The 18,152-nt window shown below is 42.5% G+C and overlaps 1 pseudogene; it reads right to left on the minus strand.

Annotated features, from left to right (window-relative positions):
• Nucleotides 1–3,896: 3,896 nt before the first annotated feature.
• Nucleotides 3,897–8,868, minus strand: LOC135520614 (cation-dependent mannose-6-phosphate receptor-like; annotated as a pseudogene).
• Between the last annotated feature and the right edge of the window lie 9,284 nt (nt 8,869–18,152).

Consider the following 18,152-nt stretch of genomic DNA (forward strand, 5'->3'; position numbering starts at 1 on the left):
AGTAGGGAAAGAGGTAGTTGTTTGGGATAAAATATAGGTGGGCTATGTACAGGTGCAGTAATCTGTGAGCTGCTCTGACAGTTGGTGCTTAAAGCTAGTGAGGGAGATAAGTGTTTCAGTGCTTTTTGTGGTTCATTCCAGTCATTGGCAGCAGAGAACTGGAAGGACAGGCGGCCAAAGAAAGAATTGGTTTTGGGGGTGACTAGAGAGATTTACCTGCTGGAGCGTGTGCTACAGGTGGGAAATGCTATGCCTATGCTTTGCCTACCTATTTCAGTGATTGAGAAGAATGTCTATTTGTTTCCTATTTTGTTTCCTATTGCTATTTTATACATAATAGAAGGGACAAATGTGTAATCTTTATAATTTAAAGAAACAGAGGGAGAGTAAGAGGACTCACATGCTATAAAGTTCATGCACACCTGAAGACACAACTCCAAGTACAAGGTTGACATGAGAGAGAGAGAGTGTGTGTGATGTGCTCTCACACCAAACAGGACAATCCAGTTCATGATGACACACAGCAGTGGAAACTAAGGTGGAGACTCAAGCAACAACAGTATCTGCCATTGACAAAGGCTAAATTGTACAGTACAACATATCACAACGACCTATCAACAGTAGTACATTTCAGAAAGGCTACTGTTCTCAGCAAGGGTCCAAATAAAAGGCCTGGAAGACTTGAATGAAGCCACTTGAAAACAGTAAGCCCATCTAATTATTTGTTGTAGAATAACAGATGCGTAATAAAGATTATGTATAATTTCAGCCAGTAGTTTTGAAGGTAGAGCTCACGAGCCAAAACACGTCCCCAAAAATTGTGCACAATTGTGTATAACTTCATCCATTTCGTATGATATTTTACGTCCTGCAAAAATATATTTTCCTGCAATTTGTGCGATGTTCGAAATACCAATACCTACAATATGTTGCTAATTTGTAACTGCTTTGGGGCCTTTTCAATATCTTTAACTTTTAGGCATATGCCAATGATTACACCACTATCATGGAGAAAAGAAACTGACAATGAGAGAGGATATTGTGAAATAGTGGGCTGGTAGATCCCAGTCTTTTCTACTTTGAGGCATGTCTGATTGTGAGTCACTTCAACAAAGCACCAAACCACCCAACTGGTCTTTTCATTTTTCCATTTCCATCCACTACAGAGGCTAGAGTCTCTGACCGCAACTCTGGCCAACATGACAGGCTTCCACATGAGATCGTAGCTTTGGCAGAGGAAGAATGGGAAACAGAGGAGTGAAGGAGCGACAGACAAGGGGAAAAGGAGGTAGTGCCGAAGGAGGAGAGGAATTAAGACCTCCAGTTAAGGGAAAGAGAAGCAAAGAGAGGGGGAGTAGATCAGGAAAATATTGGAGGAAAGGTTGCAAAGACCGGTGTTGGAAAGGTGGGAGGCAGAGTAGGAGCAGCATGGAGTAAATACAGAGGGGGGGGGGGGCAAAGAACTCGAAGTAAGGGACGGAGATCCAGGGAGACGAGGGAGAGGAAGGTGGGGGACTGCAAATAGAGACAGTCTAGGCCAGGGAGATGTAGAACCAGTAGAACTGAAGATAGTGAAGAGAGGAAGAGTGAACAGAGGGGTGGGTCAGAGATGTAATGGAAGTTTGGGTGTAAGAGGTGAAGGGGGAGCTGGATTGGGAGGAGGGGTGAGGATGAGGTAGGACAGAGAGGAGATGTTGAAGCAGGAGATAGCACTGTGGTTGGTGGAAGACCAGGAGAAGACTCACATCTAACCCAGCAGGACTACCTCCAGCTGATGAAATCACTGAGCGTCAGGCTCCCTGAAGGTGTCCTAACCCCACAGATGATTGAGCTGGCTAACATGGAGAGCAGAATCCAGGATGTCCAGGCCGTCATCCCGGACCTGGAACACTTTAACATCCGGTTCAAAGCCGTTCCTCGACTGGGCTGCCGGGAGGTTAAAAACTTTCTGGCCATGAAAAGGAACGGTCAGGTCCTTCAAATCATAAAACTCCTCTTCTTTGACCAAGAGGATGATAAAGAGCAGAGTAGGAAACACTGGAGGGAGAACAAGACCAAAACAGGCCGAGGGTTCAGGCTGAGGAATAGTGATACGGCTGTCTCAACACCGGCTATGTACACCAGTCCCACCAGGAGTTGGGCTAGGTTGGAGGTGGGGGAGGTGTCTTCGATAGTGACTAAAGGAACCAGAGTGAATGTGAAAGACATTGTGAGCAAAGAGTATTGTGACAAGTCACTGTTTTGGAGGAACGGAGTGTCACCCGGGCCTTGGAGGTTCGGTATGTTCTTCCAGAATGAAGATGAGTTGGAAATGCTCAAATTCTTTCATGAGCTGGGAGAGGGCGGGTCAGGTGGAACCAGGACAGCATCATACACCAAAGGCAACAAGGTGGAGTATGGATTCCTCAGCGGAAGGTTGGACTTCCTGCCACAAATCCAGACGGGCAATTCTGGAAAAAACAGAAAGGTGGCTGAAAAGAAGAAACGTGAGCAGCTCGTGATCGAATGCAAATGCACTACCGGCAACATGGTTGGGAAACTGGTCACTAAAATCCAACAGTAACCAGTACAGCTACTAGGTCCAGACCTACATGTACATTCTGAATAGCGAGGAGGTAGAAAAGTGTTCTCAGATGAAGAGAGCAGTGATGATTGTGAGACACTACCACCAGGGAGGGGACCCTCCCAGGGACTTCCGCTGGAGTTACCTGCAGATAGAGCCCTCTGTCCAGGCTGAGATAGACAAGCTGAGGGCCCTACTCCAGGTGGTGTTGGCCTGCTACTTAGCCCTCCACAACCTCATATTCCAGAGGGAAACTCAACCTCAATAACTGTGGTAGTATGATAGACTAGACTATGACTTATTAAACTGGAAAGAAAATCTTAATTTATTTTTATCTAAACTCAGCAAAAAAACTAATGTCCTCTCACTGTCAACTGCATTTATTTTCAGCAAACTTAACATGTGTAAATATTTGTATGAACATACAATTCAACAATTGAGACATAAACTGAACAAGTTCCACAGACATGTGACGAACAGAAATAGAATAATGTGTCCCTGAACAAAGGGGGGGTCAAAATCAAAAGTAAATCAGTATCTGGTGTGGCCACCAGCAGCATTAACTACTGCAGTGCATCTCCTCCTCATGGACTGCACCAGCTTTGCTAGTTATTGCTGTGAGATGTTACCCCACTCTTCCACCAAGGCACCTGCAAGTTCCCGGACATTTCTTGGGGGAATCTAGCCCTCACCCTCCGATCCAACAGGTCCCAGACGTGCTCAATAGGATTGAGATCCGGGCTCTTCACTGGCCATGGCAGAACACTGACATTCCTGTCTTGCAGGAAATCACGCACAGAATGAGCAGTATGGCTGGTGGCATTGTCATGCTGGAGGGTCATGTCAGGATGAGCCTGCAGGAAGGGTACCACATGAAGGAGGAGGATGTCTTCCCTGTAACCCTCAGCGTTGAGATTGAACTTGTCATTGCAAGCAGTCCAATGATGCAGTGACACACCGTCCCAGACCATGACGGACCCTCCACCCCCAAATCGATCCCCTTCCAGAGTACAGGCATTGGTTTAACGCTCATTCCTTCGACAATAAACGTGAATCCAACCATCACCCCTGGTGAGACAAAACTGCGACTCATCAGTGATGAGCACTTTTTGCCAGTTGTCTGGTCCAGCGACAGTGGGTTGTTGTCTGTGATGTCTGGTGAGGACCTGCCTTACAACAGGCCTACAAGCCCTCAGTCCAGCCTCTCAGCCACGGCTAAGGGCTGTATTCAGGCACTCCACTTCACACCGTGCATTAGAACAGCCCTTACCAGTTGTATATTGGTTAAATATGAATCATATTTTATCAGTACATACAGAGAGCAGTTGTTATAAAAATATATTTATTATGTTTTACATTGTGTTGCTTAGGGAGTTAATTGCCCCTGCTAACACGCCAGCACACTAAAACGTGTCATACATGACAGATTCAGAACTGTAATCAAACACTTTATTCATATTTAATTTTGATGCAAAAGTGCAAAACAAACTAAACAAATTCTCTTTTACTCTTCCCTTCATCTGCAAGTACAAATAGCATCACAAACTAAAGCCAAAGTCCAAACTGGCCAAATCCATTGAACCCAGACCTGGTTTGGTTCTAAAAACACCACAAACAAGCAAAAAAATTAAAAAAAAAAAAAAAACATTCACCCACATGTCACAGATAGTAAATGTGTATTTTTCTTGATTATATAAATTACTTAAGTTCCTCCATTTTACTGTTGAACACAAAGTGCCTTCTGTTGCCTTATGAAGGAAAAAAATGTTAGCAGGGGCACAATAGTGATTTAGATGCACTATTGTAAAGTGGCTGTTCCACTGGATGTCAGAAGGTGAATTCACCAATTTGTAAGTCGCTCTGGATAAGAGCGTCTGCTAAATGACTTAAATGTAAAATGTAAATGAAGGACCTGTTCAATCACAGCATTATATTACAAAATCATCATCAATGTCCTCAGTATCATTAATGCTGCATTCATAACCAAGTGGGAAGGTGGTATTTACCACATACGACTGGGATTTATCCACTTGAACACCCTTCCAACTGGTAATTGGAATGTGTGTGTCTAGCAGTGCATTGGTTGGAATGGCTCTGTACTATATTGTGGTCCAAATTAATTTGACGGTCGTTATTAAATATTTTTACCCATTCGAAAACTTTAGGCTAAGAGTGTTTATTATTTCTTAACAATCGTAAATATATCTAACCATTTTAAATGTATAAACCATTTAATTACAATGACCTGTAAGCATATAAATCATGAACAAAAGCCTGCGTATTCACTTACTGTAATATTACCATGGAAAAATTATTCTAAGCAGTGTATAAGCAGACCTTCAAATAAAGTGTGACCTACGAGTCAGTACACAGCCATCAGCTACTGAAATAAGTAGTCACATATTCGAAGCTGTTCCTATGGTTGCATTGTGTCAGCACTAACACGTCAGAAAGGCCTTACGGTTTCCACTAGATTAGACAGCCACAAAGTCAAATTGGCTCTATCATGAAAATTAATGAAATGTTATTTAAAAGTCAGGCTTAGGCATCAGGTTATCAGTGTGGTTAAGGTTAGTTAGGTTTAAAAATCTGATTTTAAATTGTAGAAATAGACGAGGTTCATGACTTTGTGGCAGTGTTAACTAGTAACGACACCTATTGTGCCAGATGAACCAGATGTAACAGAGTCTGTTTGAGACGTCACTCTCCATCCAGAGGTGGCCACTCCAGTACATGAAAAAAAAGAAAGCGTATCCAGGTTTTTGTTGCCACCTCCAAATAATGACGCCTGGGCCATGCAAACCAGGGCAGGTGACTTACCATATAATATAATGAACTAAGTGTTTAGGAGTCATAGATCCTCCAGCCTTCCATAAACTAGTGTGCCCACCTCTAAACTCATCCCTGAAACTGTCAAAATGAACTAGGATGAAGTTGCGCCTAGACACTTAACTGAGTTCAGTTTTATGTTTCTCCGGACTTGGAGAGAGTAAGTGATGATCCTAGATCTGTGCCTAAGGGCAATATCTATCCGAAGTGTCAAAAGCTTCACACGGGATAGATCCCTCCCACTACTGACATCAGATCACATGGGAAGCAAGTGGTCATCCCTCTCTTCTGGCTCCGTGGACACACCCCTGTATGTGGGAGGTTCCTCTTCGGGGCCCTGTGTCCTACACACAAAATTACATCCATCCTGAGGGTGAGGGAGAGAGAGTGAGAAGAGTTATGACTGACCAGCCAATCCCAGCCCTCAAAAGAACAGCGAAGTGTCCTCAAGTAATGCATAAATGCTGCCTTCAACATAGACACAATCCCAAAACAACCCATATACCCTCCAACATTTTATTTTGATTTAAAATGTATTTAACTAGGCAAGTCAGTTAAGAACTAATTCTTATTTACAATGACGGCCTAGGAACTGCCTTGTTCAGGAGCACTGGCCCAATGCTCTAACCACTAGGCTACCTGCCACCCCAAACATAGACACTAAAATACCAAATCAACCCATATACCCTCCTTCAACAGACCCTGAATCCCAAATCAACCCATATAACCTCTTCCAACCTAAAACACTCGTAGGGGAAAGGGTTTGGTTTGGGATTGTACCAGAGAGATGTGTGACGCCCATAGTCTCACGTCAGATAGTTCAGTGCAGATGGCCGTTGTGCTATCTGATAACTCACAGACACTCATAGCTAGAAAGGAGCTTGAAGATGTTACCAAGGTGACATCGTCCACTAAAACCCCTTTCACCTTCAAAAGAGTCAGAGTTAATCTGACCAAAAACAAACCTGTAGCTAATATTGATGTTTTTTCATGAGCAAGTCTTCACTAGCTAATTTTCTATCTAGGTATTTTGTGGTGGTAGAATCAGTATATGAAATTCGAAATGTACACAGAAATTTGCTAGCTGTCTGCTTACTGAACCAGTCTCAAATCAATCCATATGAAATGAAAGGCAGGAATGTTAATAATGCCAGTTCACACACGCCATGCTGAATAGCTAGCTAGTGTAGTGAAGTTCCAGCTAATGGATAAATTAGCTTATGATATCTGTTCTGCCGTGATTAGCGCGCAGAGTTCTAAGGCACAGATGACTGCTCTCTGGGACATTATCGCTTTGGCCTAATGTTCCAAAGTAGCGAGGCACAGTGCTATTTGTCCGAGTCAGATACATGCTGATTTCTGAGAACAGTCCCAGAACTTTGCTGCCGTACCTCATCAATAAGCTGGCAAACTAGCTACTGTATGGCCATTCAAACACCTTGCACTGGGCAGCTAGCTGGAGCAAGTTTGCTCAACTGAGCGAGCAGGATATGCCGTAGTAGCCAGTACGTCATAGCTACCAAGAGAGGAGCGATTATCGAAATTAGTGTTAGGCGGATGAACAAAAACTAGATTTTTTTCCCGATTAGGTCCTCGTCCTACAAGACAGAATGGTTGAGGGATGAGCTTCACGTAGTAATGATGCCGCCTGACGTTAGACAGTGATGTGACTTCTACAAACACTCACCGCTGCCAGGTTGCCAACCTCCGTCCAGAAGACATAGTTGGGGAACTGCTGCAACCCTTTGGCCCCGACAATCAACCGCTGGTAGAGGAATCCACAAATGAGGTACACTGACAAGAGGACGAACCCACTGGGACAGAGGAATGAATAAACATTTTAAAAGGGTGTCAAATCCCCAGTTGGAAACCCATCCCATTAATTGACACATGAACAAACATCACAATGATTCACAGTGATAATTATTCTGGTGTTCTGCTGTGTTAAGCGTTGAAGAAATAAGAGACCATTATCATAATGAATACCAATAAATATGTAAATATGATCCATTTTACTTGGTCTTGTAGCTTTGTCTGTTGTGAGCAAATGACAAGTCCATTTCATAGGGTATTGAGTATTTGTTGGAGAGAGAAATGGAGAGCTTTGGTTGCTACCCTGCGTGTGAGCCAGCGGGTTGGGGATAAGTCTGAGTATTTCTGTAGTCAGGAAGGATGCATAATCTTAGTACTAACATGATGAGTATTATGGAGCCTGCACTGAGCTGGGATGGCAGAGCGGGACAGACCGCACTGGAGTCCAGTTCAAACAGATAGAAACAGTCCCTGTCCCTCCAACACCACTTCCAGCTTCCCCTAAGAGATACATGGGGAGAGAGAGAGAGAAAGACAGAGGTTTGAGCAAGAGGGAGGACGATAGGAGGGGATGTAGAGAGGTGTGCGTCAATGTGTAACAGGGAGAGAGGCATGTCAAATCACCACACCACAGTGATCCAAACCCTCCCTTCCCTCTCTCACCATTTCCACTCCTCTGTTGCAGGAGATCATGACAATGGCTTTCCTCATCTCCCTGGAACAGTGGCCGTCATACCTGGTGCCGTTGCTGTAGATCAACATCACCCAGTCACCTGTAGGGGGTGATGGGTAGCAGAGAGCGAGAGAGCAAGAGAGATGGAAGGGGACAGAGAAAGGGCATCACTATATCTGGTCATGCTAGAGCTGACTTACAGAGATACTATAATATACCGTAACACACTGATAAGACCGGCACATGATTTTTTTCAAAGGAAAAGATAAAGAACCGGACATTCTTACTTCCTCCGATAGCCTGTGTTGCAGTGTACAGGCCAAGCACTGTCTCACTTTCTTTTTCCGTATGGTCGATCTGAACGAGTCCAGCTCCTACCGTTTTCCCCGCATCCCCACACACCTGGAACTGGTACGTGTAGCTCTCCTTGCTGCTTGTCGTCGCCACAGAGAAACTGTAACCAAGGGAACTGTGGGAAAAAAACTGTCGTAACGTTACCTTGTATAAGTGTTACGTGTGATGTTACATGAGTGATTTAGACTAAAATGAACAATCTCTGGAAAATTAAACCTAAGGGAGTTTCCAAGCTTAATGTGGCCTCCTGACTGCTGAACAATAACCTTTTTATACCATCATGCAAAGCTAATTTCTGTGACAGCTGACAAAGTATAATTTCACCTCCCCAAGCAATGGACGTCAGTGTGTGTGGTCTTACTTTTTGCTGACAACCCTTGCTTTGATACCCCTCACCTGGTAAAGCAATAGGATATACCACGGATATTTTTATGTTTTCCATTTCTAAAACAGTCATTCCTTACGTCTTGTTAGTGAGCGGTTCTAGAAGACTGAGGACCTTCAGTTCTGCCGGGGACTCAGAGAACAGCTTACACCTCTTGGTGTCGTCACTGGCCTGGCTTCCACACACCAACAGGACCAGCTGAACAGCCAGAACGAACAGCCGCACAGACGCTGCTGTGTGTGGGGTGGACATGGACACCTGGGGAAAATATATAATGGAAAACGATTAAAATACTATACTTTGTAAGGCTTATTTGGTCTGTTTCACTACATGACTGATTCACTGCCGAACAAATTGATTTGGACACAATGACACCGATAAAAGCAGTAAACGAGTGCTGCACTTTTAACGCTGTAGTAGGACTACTGAGAAAAAACACCTGCCTTGTGATATTTACAATGATTGTACAAAACATTAGGAACACGTGGTCTTTCAATTACATACTGACCAGGTGAAAGCTATAATATAAAGGTGTCACACAATCTTTGACAGCTATGAGTTCACATTTATTCATGTTAAAATATAGACCAGATGCTTTGGAAAATGATTGCATCACATTGATCGATATGGGAATTTGTTTAGCGTCTTTCAGAAAAAGTGTAGTATCGTCAGCCAGCTGGCTTATAATAATTTCTTTACCAGCTATGGAAATACCTTGTACAGGACTATTGTTTAAAGAATTTGTAAGAAGTTGGGTGATGAATAAAAACAGGTATGGAGAGATAGGAATTAGGCAAGGTTGTCCTCTCTTTAACTCAAATCTCGGTGAGGTGCCCTTATTTCAATTTGATAGAGCGGTTACCATTTGTATAGAGAGTCTTAAGAGACTTACAGAAAAAAATCTCCAAAGCCAAGTCGTTCAAGGGAGTGGAAGATGAACTGATGCTCTGTGTCAAATGCTTTATAAAAATCTAAAAATAATATGAAGCTATCCTGGGTTATTAGGTCTGAGTAGTCAAGTATGTCTAATACTAGTCTGATATTGTTAGAAATGTGTCTGTTCCTTATAAAGCCAGACTGTGTTTCATCAATGATTGCATCCAGGACGTCTTTAATTATTTTTGCAAGTAGGCTAATATCTTAGTCATTACTAAGAAGACAAATTGGACGCCAGTTATCGATGAGCAGCACTTCTTTTTTAGGCTCAGTGTTATTAACACCTGACTCGTTGTAAGAGGGAGAACATTGTTTTTAATACTCTCTGAAAACACTTCAAATAGGAAGGGAGCTACTTGTTCAGAAAATAATTTGTAAAATTCTGATGTAATTCCATCAACACCTGGTGATTTATCGTTCTTTAGATGTTTGATAGACTATAATCTCTTCAACTTTGATGGGTTCATCACACTATTTAGATTCTATATCACCGATAGTGAACATTCTTCAGTGAGTTAAAAAACATATCTGTGGATTCCTGACAGTACGTAGAGCAATACAATTTTCAGTAAAAATTGCTACAGTATTTAGCGATACATTTTTGGTCATCTGTAATAACACCATCAATGTTTAACTTATGGAGTGTTATTTGTAGAGTGAAATTTCACAAGCCTAAAGAAATAGGATGAATTCTGTTCTCCCTCCTCAATCCATTTTTCCAAGATCTAATAAAGGCTCCTATTGCTTTTAATCTATACATATTATCCAGTTTATTTTGTAACTTAATCAGTTCCATCTTCTCCTCCCCCGAGAGGCCGACTGGGGACCTCTGAGAAAGGGAAGTTATCTTAATGATCACCATTTCCTCCTCAGCTCTTCTGGTCTCAGCAAGATTACTACCATATTTTCTAAAGTATTTGGACACCTCAAATTTAAAGAGCTCCCAGTTCTTTTTTTATTATTATTTTTTACCCCTTTTCCTCCCCCGAGAGGCCGACTGGGGAAGTTATCTTAATGAATCACCTTTTCCTCCTCAGCTCTTCTGGTCTCAGCAAGATTACTACCATATTTTCTAAAGTATTTGGACACCTCAAATTTAAAGAGCTCCCAGTTCTTTTTTTATTATTATTTTTTACCCCTTTTTCTCCCCAATTTCGTGGTATCCAATTGTTTTAGTGGCTACTATCTAGTCTCATCGCTACAACTCCTGTACGGGCTCAGGAGAGACAAAGGTTGAAAGTCATGCGTCCTCCGATACTCAACCCAACCAAGCCGCACTGCGGCCTCCAACCCGGAAGCCAGCCGCACCAATGTGTCGGAGGAAACACCATACATCTGGCAACCTTGGTTAGCGCGCACTGCGCCTGGCCCGCCACAGGAGTCGCTGGTGCACGATGAGACAAGGACAAGGATTTCCCTACCAGCCAAACCCTCCCTAACCTGGACAACGCTAGGCCAATTGTGCGTCGCCCCCACGGACCTCCCGGTCGTGGCCGGTTACGACAGAGCCTGGGCAAGAACCCAGAGTCTCTGGTGGTGCAGCTGGCGCTGCAGTACAGCGCCCTTAACCACTGCGCCACCCGGGAGGCAGCTCCCAGTTCTTGAAATAAGATTTTTCTTCACAAGCCTTTTCCCAAAAGTGTGAAAGCAGATCTTTAACCTCAAACTTAACTATATCATTATTTAATAACGAGCTATTTAGCTTCCAGTAAGATGCTCTACCAAGGTTAGTATCAGGGGTAAATATTTTGATATCAATGTAAATAGCCCTATGGTCTGTGAGGGGAGTAGTACAAATATTTCTATTAACACACTCACTATCAATACATTTGGATATAAGCCAAAAATCTATTCTGGATTGTCTGGAGCCTGTTGGCTGGAAACCTATTTCTCCATATATCAGTAAGATCAAACTTTTCTATAAAAAGAATTAAACACAAATTCTGATTGGTTGGCCTACCTGGGGGCCATCTATCAGTTGAATTATCTATAGTAATGTTAAAGTCCCCTCCTATCAATAATTACGAATTCAGAAATTTAGATAACCAATGAAGTATATGTTTCTCTATAGATCCAAGCAACTCATCATTCTCATGTTTGGTGTTGTACCAGTAGAAGTTGACAGTAATGAGCGTAATGTCATTGTAACTGATCATTCTCATGTTTGGTGTTGTACCTGTAGAAGTTTACAGTAACGAGCGTAATGTCATTGTAACTCATCATTCTCATGTTTGGTGTTGTACCAGTAGAAGTTTACAGTAATGAGCGTAATGTCATTGTAACTCATCATTCTCATGTTTGGTGTTGTACCCGTAGAAGTTTACAGTAAGGAGCTTAATGTCATTGTAACTGATCACAAGACAAGTAAAGTGACCAAAGGGGTCACATTCCGAGTGTAGAATATTACCACCAAAAGGTATTTTTCATTGTAGTGACACCAGCGGAGCATTCAGATCCATGGGAAAGCCAAATATCGTTGCCCCACTGTGTCCTCCAGAAGTTGGCATCAGCCGAAATCGAGTGAGACTCTTGAAAAAAGCAGAAATCTGTTTGAAACTTTTTAGCAAATAAAAATAAGGCCATGCGCTTCACATTGTTTGGTAACCCCCTAGCATTAAGAGAAACTATAGACAAAGACAAAACAACAAAGATTATATAAAAATCTAAACTGTAGTAGGATGAGAAATAAAATACAAAATAATAATAATTTAAATAAAAGGGTAACTACTATTTTAGCGCATGTGAAAACTGATTATTATATATAAAAAAAAAATAATGTTACATGTTCCTAAGACCTTTTTCACTTGGAAATAAGTATTAATAACTAAATAGAACAATAACTGTGTAAAGTCAGAGTAGACCTGCATGCCCTTTAAAGCAGTATCTTAGTTACTGTATACATGCAAAATAAATTCAACTTTCAGTCTTCTTCGTAAGTTACTAAACACAATAGGCCTTCTGGTCATACAAGAACAAACTAATACAAATAGTCACCTGATGCTTGTTAGGTAACGTCAATCAATCCAAGGAAATTGAAAATATCATGGCCGAAACCATCAATCTGTTCCTTCTGGTGAGATTTTAGGGAGGAATATGGATTTCTGAACCGTTGATGAAGCCTCGTCCTCCGATGAAGTAAGCAGCCTTTCCCTCATTTCGTGCTTTCTTGACCGTTGGCCAAAACCTGTTCCTTCTCTCTATGTCCTCCGGGCTGAGATGCTCGGTGAAACACATACCATGGCTCTGAAGGCGTTCTTCCTAGCAGCTTTCCAGACAGCATCCCTGTAGAATCTGGTAGTGAATAGGATGATGATACCCCTGGGTCTTGAATCGTTGTGCTGTTGCTTCTTGCCGAGGCGATGCACAACGTCGATGGCATCACCAACTTTGTTCTTCTCTGCAGGCATAACTTCTTGGCAGATGCGGATAGCCTCTCCTCACACATCTTCATTCTCCACCTCTGGCAAGCCGTAGAGGTTCCATCTTCTTGTGTATTGTTCCAGATCAGTGAGACGTCTATGGTAGACATTGTTATTCTTTTCTACACTTTTTTCAACTTTTGCCACTCTCGTTTTCACATCCTTGATTTCACCACATGCAAACTCCAGTCTTTTTCAAGCCTTCGATAACCATGGTGTTTGCGCCTACCATTTTCTCAATGGCGTCACACCTGGAGTTGATGAGTAAGGAAAGGGCAGGGACGATGTCAGAGTTCATGTTGGGTTTTTTGGAGGGTGGAGGTTTGCACGGAGTAACCGGTAAACAGGGGAATTCGTCATCTTCAACAGCATGATATTATCCATAGGCCAAGCGTAGTTATGACAGTTGTCTATAAGCACGTTTCTCTCTTGTTGATTAGCAATTGAACAGCTAACTTCTTCCTTTCTTTTTTTGTCACAATTTCACATGGACATGCCAAAATAAATGATCCAATTCTTATTCCAGTCACAGGAAAGTTTGTATATCTTGAACAAATAAAAAAAATTATAGTAGTGACTGTAAACTTTTTTTAATTTTTTTTTTTTACAATCTTTCTGAAGTCTGGTGCGGAGCTCGGTAAAAAAGCGTCTGTTCAAGCCGCCATCTTGGCCTCCTTCGGCATGGGAAACATAAGTTCACATTGCCAAAGCAAGTGACTGTAGTTGTAACGAGCGGAACGAGTTGATTCTTCACTACCCTGTTCTTCATCGATTAAGTTTAACCGCGGTTGGCATCCAATAAATGTTGCATTACCGCCATCTACTAGACTGGAGTATAACTCCTTTATACTTTGCCTGGGAAAAAAACAAACAAATACCCTACCATCTAACATTAAACTCACAAAAAAGTACTACATTTTTTTCCCCTAAAAATTCCATTCTCCACTATTTAAATATATTTAGTCCTACTTCAAGCCAACAGCCTGAAAGGATGGGACACCAACACTTAACACACCCTGTAACTATTCTGACATCAAACCTTGCACACCCAATTACCTCTCTGCAGCTGCCACCACAACCTCAATTTTCTGCGACTTTACATTCTATCAATGCAGTACAGTTGATAACCAGTGCTATAAAATCACCAACATCCAATCTTACTGAAACATTTTACTTGTTGGTTTATCCCTATGTACAGGTACAGATCTTCTACTCAGAACCACTCCTCTTAGGATCCCTCCCACTTGACCCATCTTCCTCTACAGTACTTTCTTCACTGCCTCAGCATATAACAACTTCTGCACTACTCTAATCCTGGAAACCTCAATCTGCCTCCATCGCTCGGGGCATTTCTGATTCCCAGCCCCATGGGCACCCCTACAATTAACACATACCACTACTTTCCCCAATGCCACACATTCCTTTGTCTCATGCCCTTCTGCACACTTCTCACACCTAGGAACCTTCCTCCTACACAATGTTGCCATATGCCCATAAGCTTGACACCTGTAACAACGTAATGTATTCCAAATAAAAGCTCATACAGGATAACTTATATATCCTAACGTCACTTTGTCGGGCAAAGACTTAACATCAAAACAAAAGAAGTTTACACCATTTTTAACCGACTCAAGCTCACCATCTTCCTCCCTCCCCCTCTTAGACCTCCTCTACCTCTCTTTTTCCCTCCATTCCTCCTCTGTATTCCAAGTATAAGTCTCCTTACGGTGACGCAATCTCAATCGCACTCCACACTGCCCTTTCCCACCTGGACAAAAGGAACACCTATGTGAGAATACTGTTCATGACTACATCTCAGTGTTCAACACCATAGGGCCCACAAAGCTCATCACTAAGCTAAGTACCCTGGGACTAAACACCTCTCTCTGCAACTGGATCCTGGAGTTCCTGACAGGCAACCCCCAGGTGGTAAGGGTAGGCAACAACACATCTGCCACACTGATCCTCAACACCGGGGCCCATTTGGGTGCGTGCTTAGGCCCCTCCTGTACTCCGTGTGCACCCACGACTGCGTGGCCAAGCACGACTCCAACACCATCATTAAGTTTGCTGACGACACAACAGTAGACCTGATCAACAACAATGATGAGACAGCCTATAGGGAGGTCAGAGGCCTGGCAGTGTGATGCCAGGACAACAACCTCTTCCTCAATGTGAGCAAAACAAAGGAGATGATCATGGATTACAGGAAACATTGACGGGGCTGTAAGTGGAGCGTGTTGAGAGTTTCAAGTTCCTTGGTGTCCACATCACCAACACACTATCATGATCCAAACACACCAAAGCAATCACAAAGAGGCACGACAACACCTTTTCCCCCTCAGGAGACTGAAAAGATTTGGTATGGGTCCCAGATCCATCCAGGACCTCTATACTAGGCGGTGTCAGAGGAAGGCAGAAAAAAGACTCCAGTCACCCAAGTCAGACTGTTCTCTCTGCTACAGCACAGCAAGCAGTAGCAGAGCGCCAAGTCTAGGTCCAAAAGGCTTCTACCCCCAAGCCATAAGACTGCTGAACAATTAATCAAAGGCCACCTGGACTATTTACATTGACCCCATTTGTTTTTACACTGCTGCTACTAGCTGTCTATTATCTGTGCATTGTCACTTTACCCCAACCTACATGTGGAAACTATCTTGACTAACCTGTACCCCTGCACATCGACTCGGTACTGGTACCCCCTGTATATCGCCTCGTTATTGTTGTGTACTTTTATTGTCCTACTATTTACTGAAGTTAATTTAGTAAATATTTTCCAAGCTCTATTTCTTGAACTGCATTGTTGGTTAAGGGCTTTTAAGTAAGCATTTCGTGGTAAGGTAACAGCTGTTGTATTCGGCCCATGTGACAAATAACATTTGATTTGATAATACTACACTTCTGACATACATCTTGTTCTTGCCTTGTCAAGGTACGCCATTTAACTGTCTGTAACAATCTCTGAACATTCAGCACAAACCCCTCTGGATGTAGCACTCAACAGTGCATCCCGCTTGTAAAGCAGCTGTTTTGTCTTGATGTTCTTCTTTATCAATAGCTACCGCAACGCTTTTCCATTTCAAACAAGCGCGCTCTCTTTCTCCCGATTCCTCGTTTCGCTTGCTGTGAAACAGCACAGTAGTGGTCATGTTCCTCCCTTGACGGCTTCACAACACTGTCAGCTGATTTGGGAATTTGTAGTTGGGAAGTGCTTGGTAAGGGTGGCAAGAACGAACAAACATCACACAGTAAGTGATGTTCTGAATTGAAACCTTCGCCATTCTCTCGTGTTTTCCCATGACTTTAGCCAGTGTAAATCAGTGAAACAACATTGATGGCTTCAGCAATGCACAGCTTCAAATCAAATCAAATCACATTGTATTTGTCAAATGCGCTGAATAGAACAGGTGTAGACCTCACAGTGAAATGCTTACTTACAAGCCCTTCACCAACAATGCAGTTTTAAGAAGAATAGGTGTTAAGTTAAAAATAGATAAGTAAAAAATAAAAGTAGCAAATAATTAAAGAGCAGCAGTAAAATAACAATAGCGAGGCAATATAAAGCGGGCACTTGCACAGAGTCAATGTGGGGGGCACCAGTTAGTCGAGGGAATTGAGGTAATATTTACATGTAGGTAGAGTTAAAGTGACCAAGCATAGATAATAAACAGAGTAGCAGAAGCTTAAAAGATGATATAGGTTTAGGATGATATAGTTGATATAGGATCTAAAATACAATAAGGCTGTCTGTCTTTATTTATACATACTATGTTTAAGGCCTGAATGGACCAGTCATGTGCATCATCACACAGATCAGAGGTCTGATACCATACACACAGTTTAAAACAGGAGAGATGTTTGATGTAGGGGTAAGTCACATAGATGTCTACCATGGCTGAATGTGTTACTAAATTCAACATGATTACCATTCTTCCCACTCTTCAGAGGAACCTCAACTCAGCTGACAGTGAAATAACTGCATCAAGCTCACAATGGAATAGACAAAAGTATGTTCCAGGATCAACAATGTTTCTTCACTGATCACTGTGTGGAGTGGTGATGGTGATGGTGATATAGTCCAAACCTGTTTTCTCTGTCTGATTGTCACTAACCTAATTAGCATCCTCCTTCATGCATTTACATGAAAGGATTAGAGGTAGCCCACCACTTCATTTATTGGTTTAAACAGAGTGTATGCACTCCAGGTATGTTTGATCTTGGGATGAGGGTACAATAGGATTATCTACAGGTGGAACGGACAGATGTGACAATACAGTTTCTTCTCCACAAATATTTTTCAACAGACTCGATGATTAGTTTCTTTCCCCCAAAAAATTGTTTTCATCATTCAATTGCCATTGATTGCTGTCTCCCATCCTGAGGGGGTGTAGCTTCCCTCCACTCTGACACCCCACCCTCATTGAACCCCAGGCCTGAAAATACCAGAGGAAAGGAGCATTACAATACATCTATCTGACACGTTATCTTATGGATTTACATGATTTAGTGATCTTATAGATTCCAGTAATTCCTCATGGTTAATAAAAATACTCTGTTTACATACTTAAATAATTGGTATTTGTAATGACTCGGGCTCCAAGGTTTCCTAATTAGGTCACGTGGTCAGGGTAAACTCCTGGCCCTAGCAGCACTGACAGTACAGCTGACATATATATAAGTCCTTCTTCCTTTTCTGTCATTGCCCAATCCTGTTACTGTGATCTGAAGAACTAGCTTTCCATTCCCAATTTTCTACTTCTCCATGATTTGTTAGGGAAGTTTTTATAAGCCTGCTGTAGGCTGTGTTGGTGGTTTGTTTGCTGAATCACTGTGTGAGTGTGTTCTCACTCCTCTTTGCCTCCCTTCCCCCTTCCTTGATTCTAGAATCTACAACCCTTACCTGCCTTAAGTGTGCTATGCAGACACACCCGGCAATCCTGCATCAACCAATCACAGACAAGGGAGAGACACCCAGGAGGTGTACTTCCTGTATTTGGTGAGAGAGGAATGGAGCAGGAGAGAGAGTGAGAGAGTGAGAGAGAGATAGTGAGTCAGCGAGCTTTATCTCGGGGTCAACAGTAACTGATCACGTCAGTGTTGGAGGAAGGAGAACAGATTGATTTGTGAGATACAGTCCGCAGCCTTTATTTGCTTTGTCCAGATTTCTCTGTTCATTAACAG

The sequence above is a fragment of the Oncorhynchus masou genome, chromosome 29 (genome assembly GCF_036934945.1).
Source record: "Oncorhynchus masou masou isolate Uvic2021 chromosome 29, UVic_Omas_1.1, whole genome shotgun sequence".
NCBI lineage: Eukaryota > Metazoa > Chordata > Actinopteri > Salmoniformes > Salmonidae > Oncorhynchus > Oncorhynchus masou.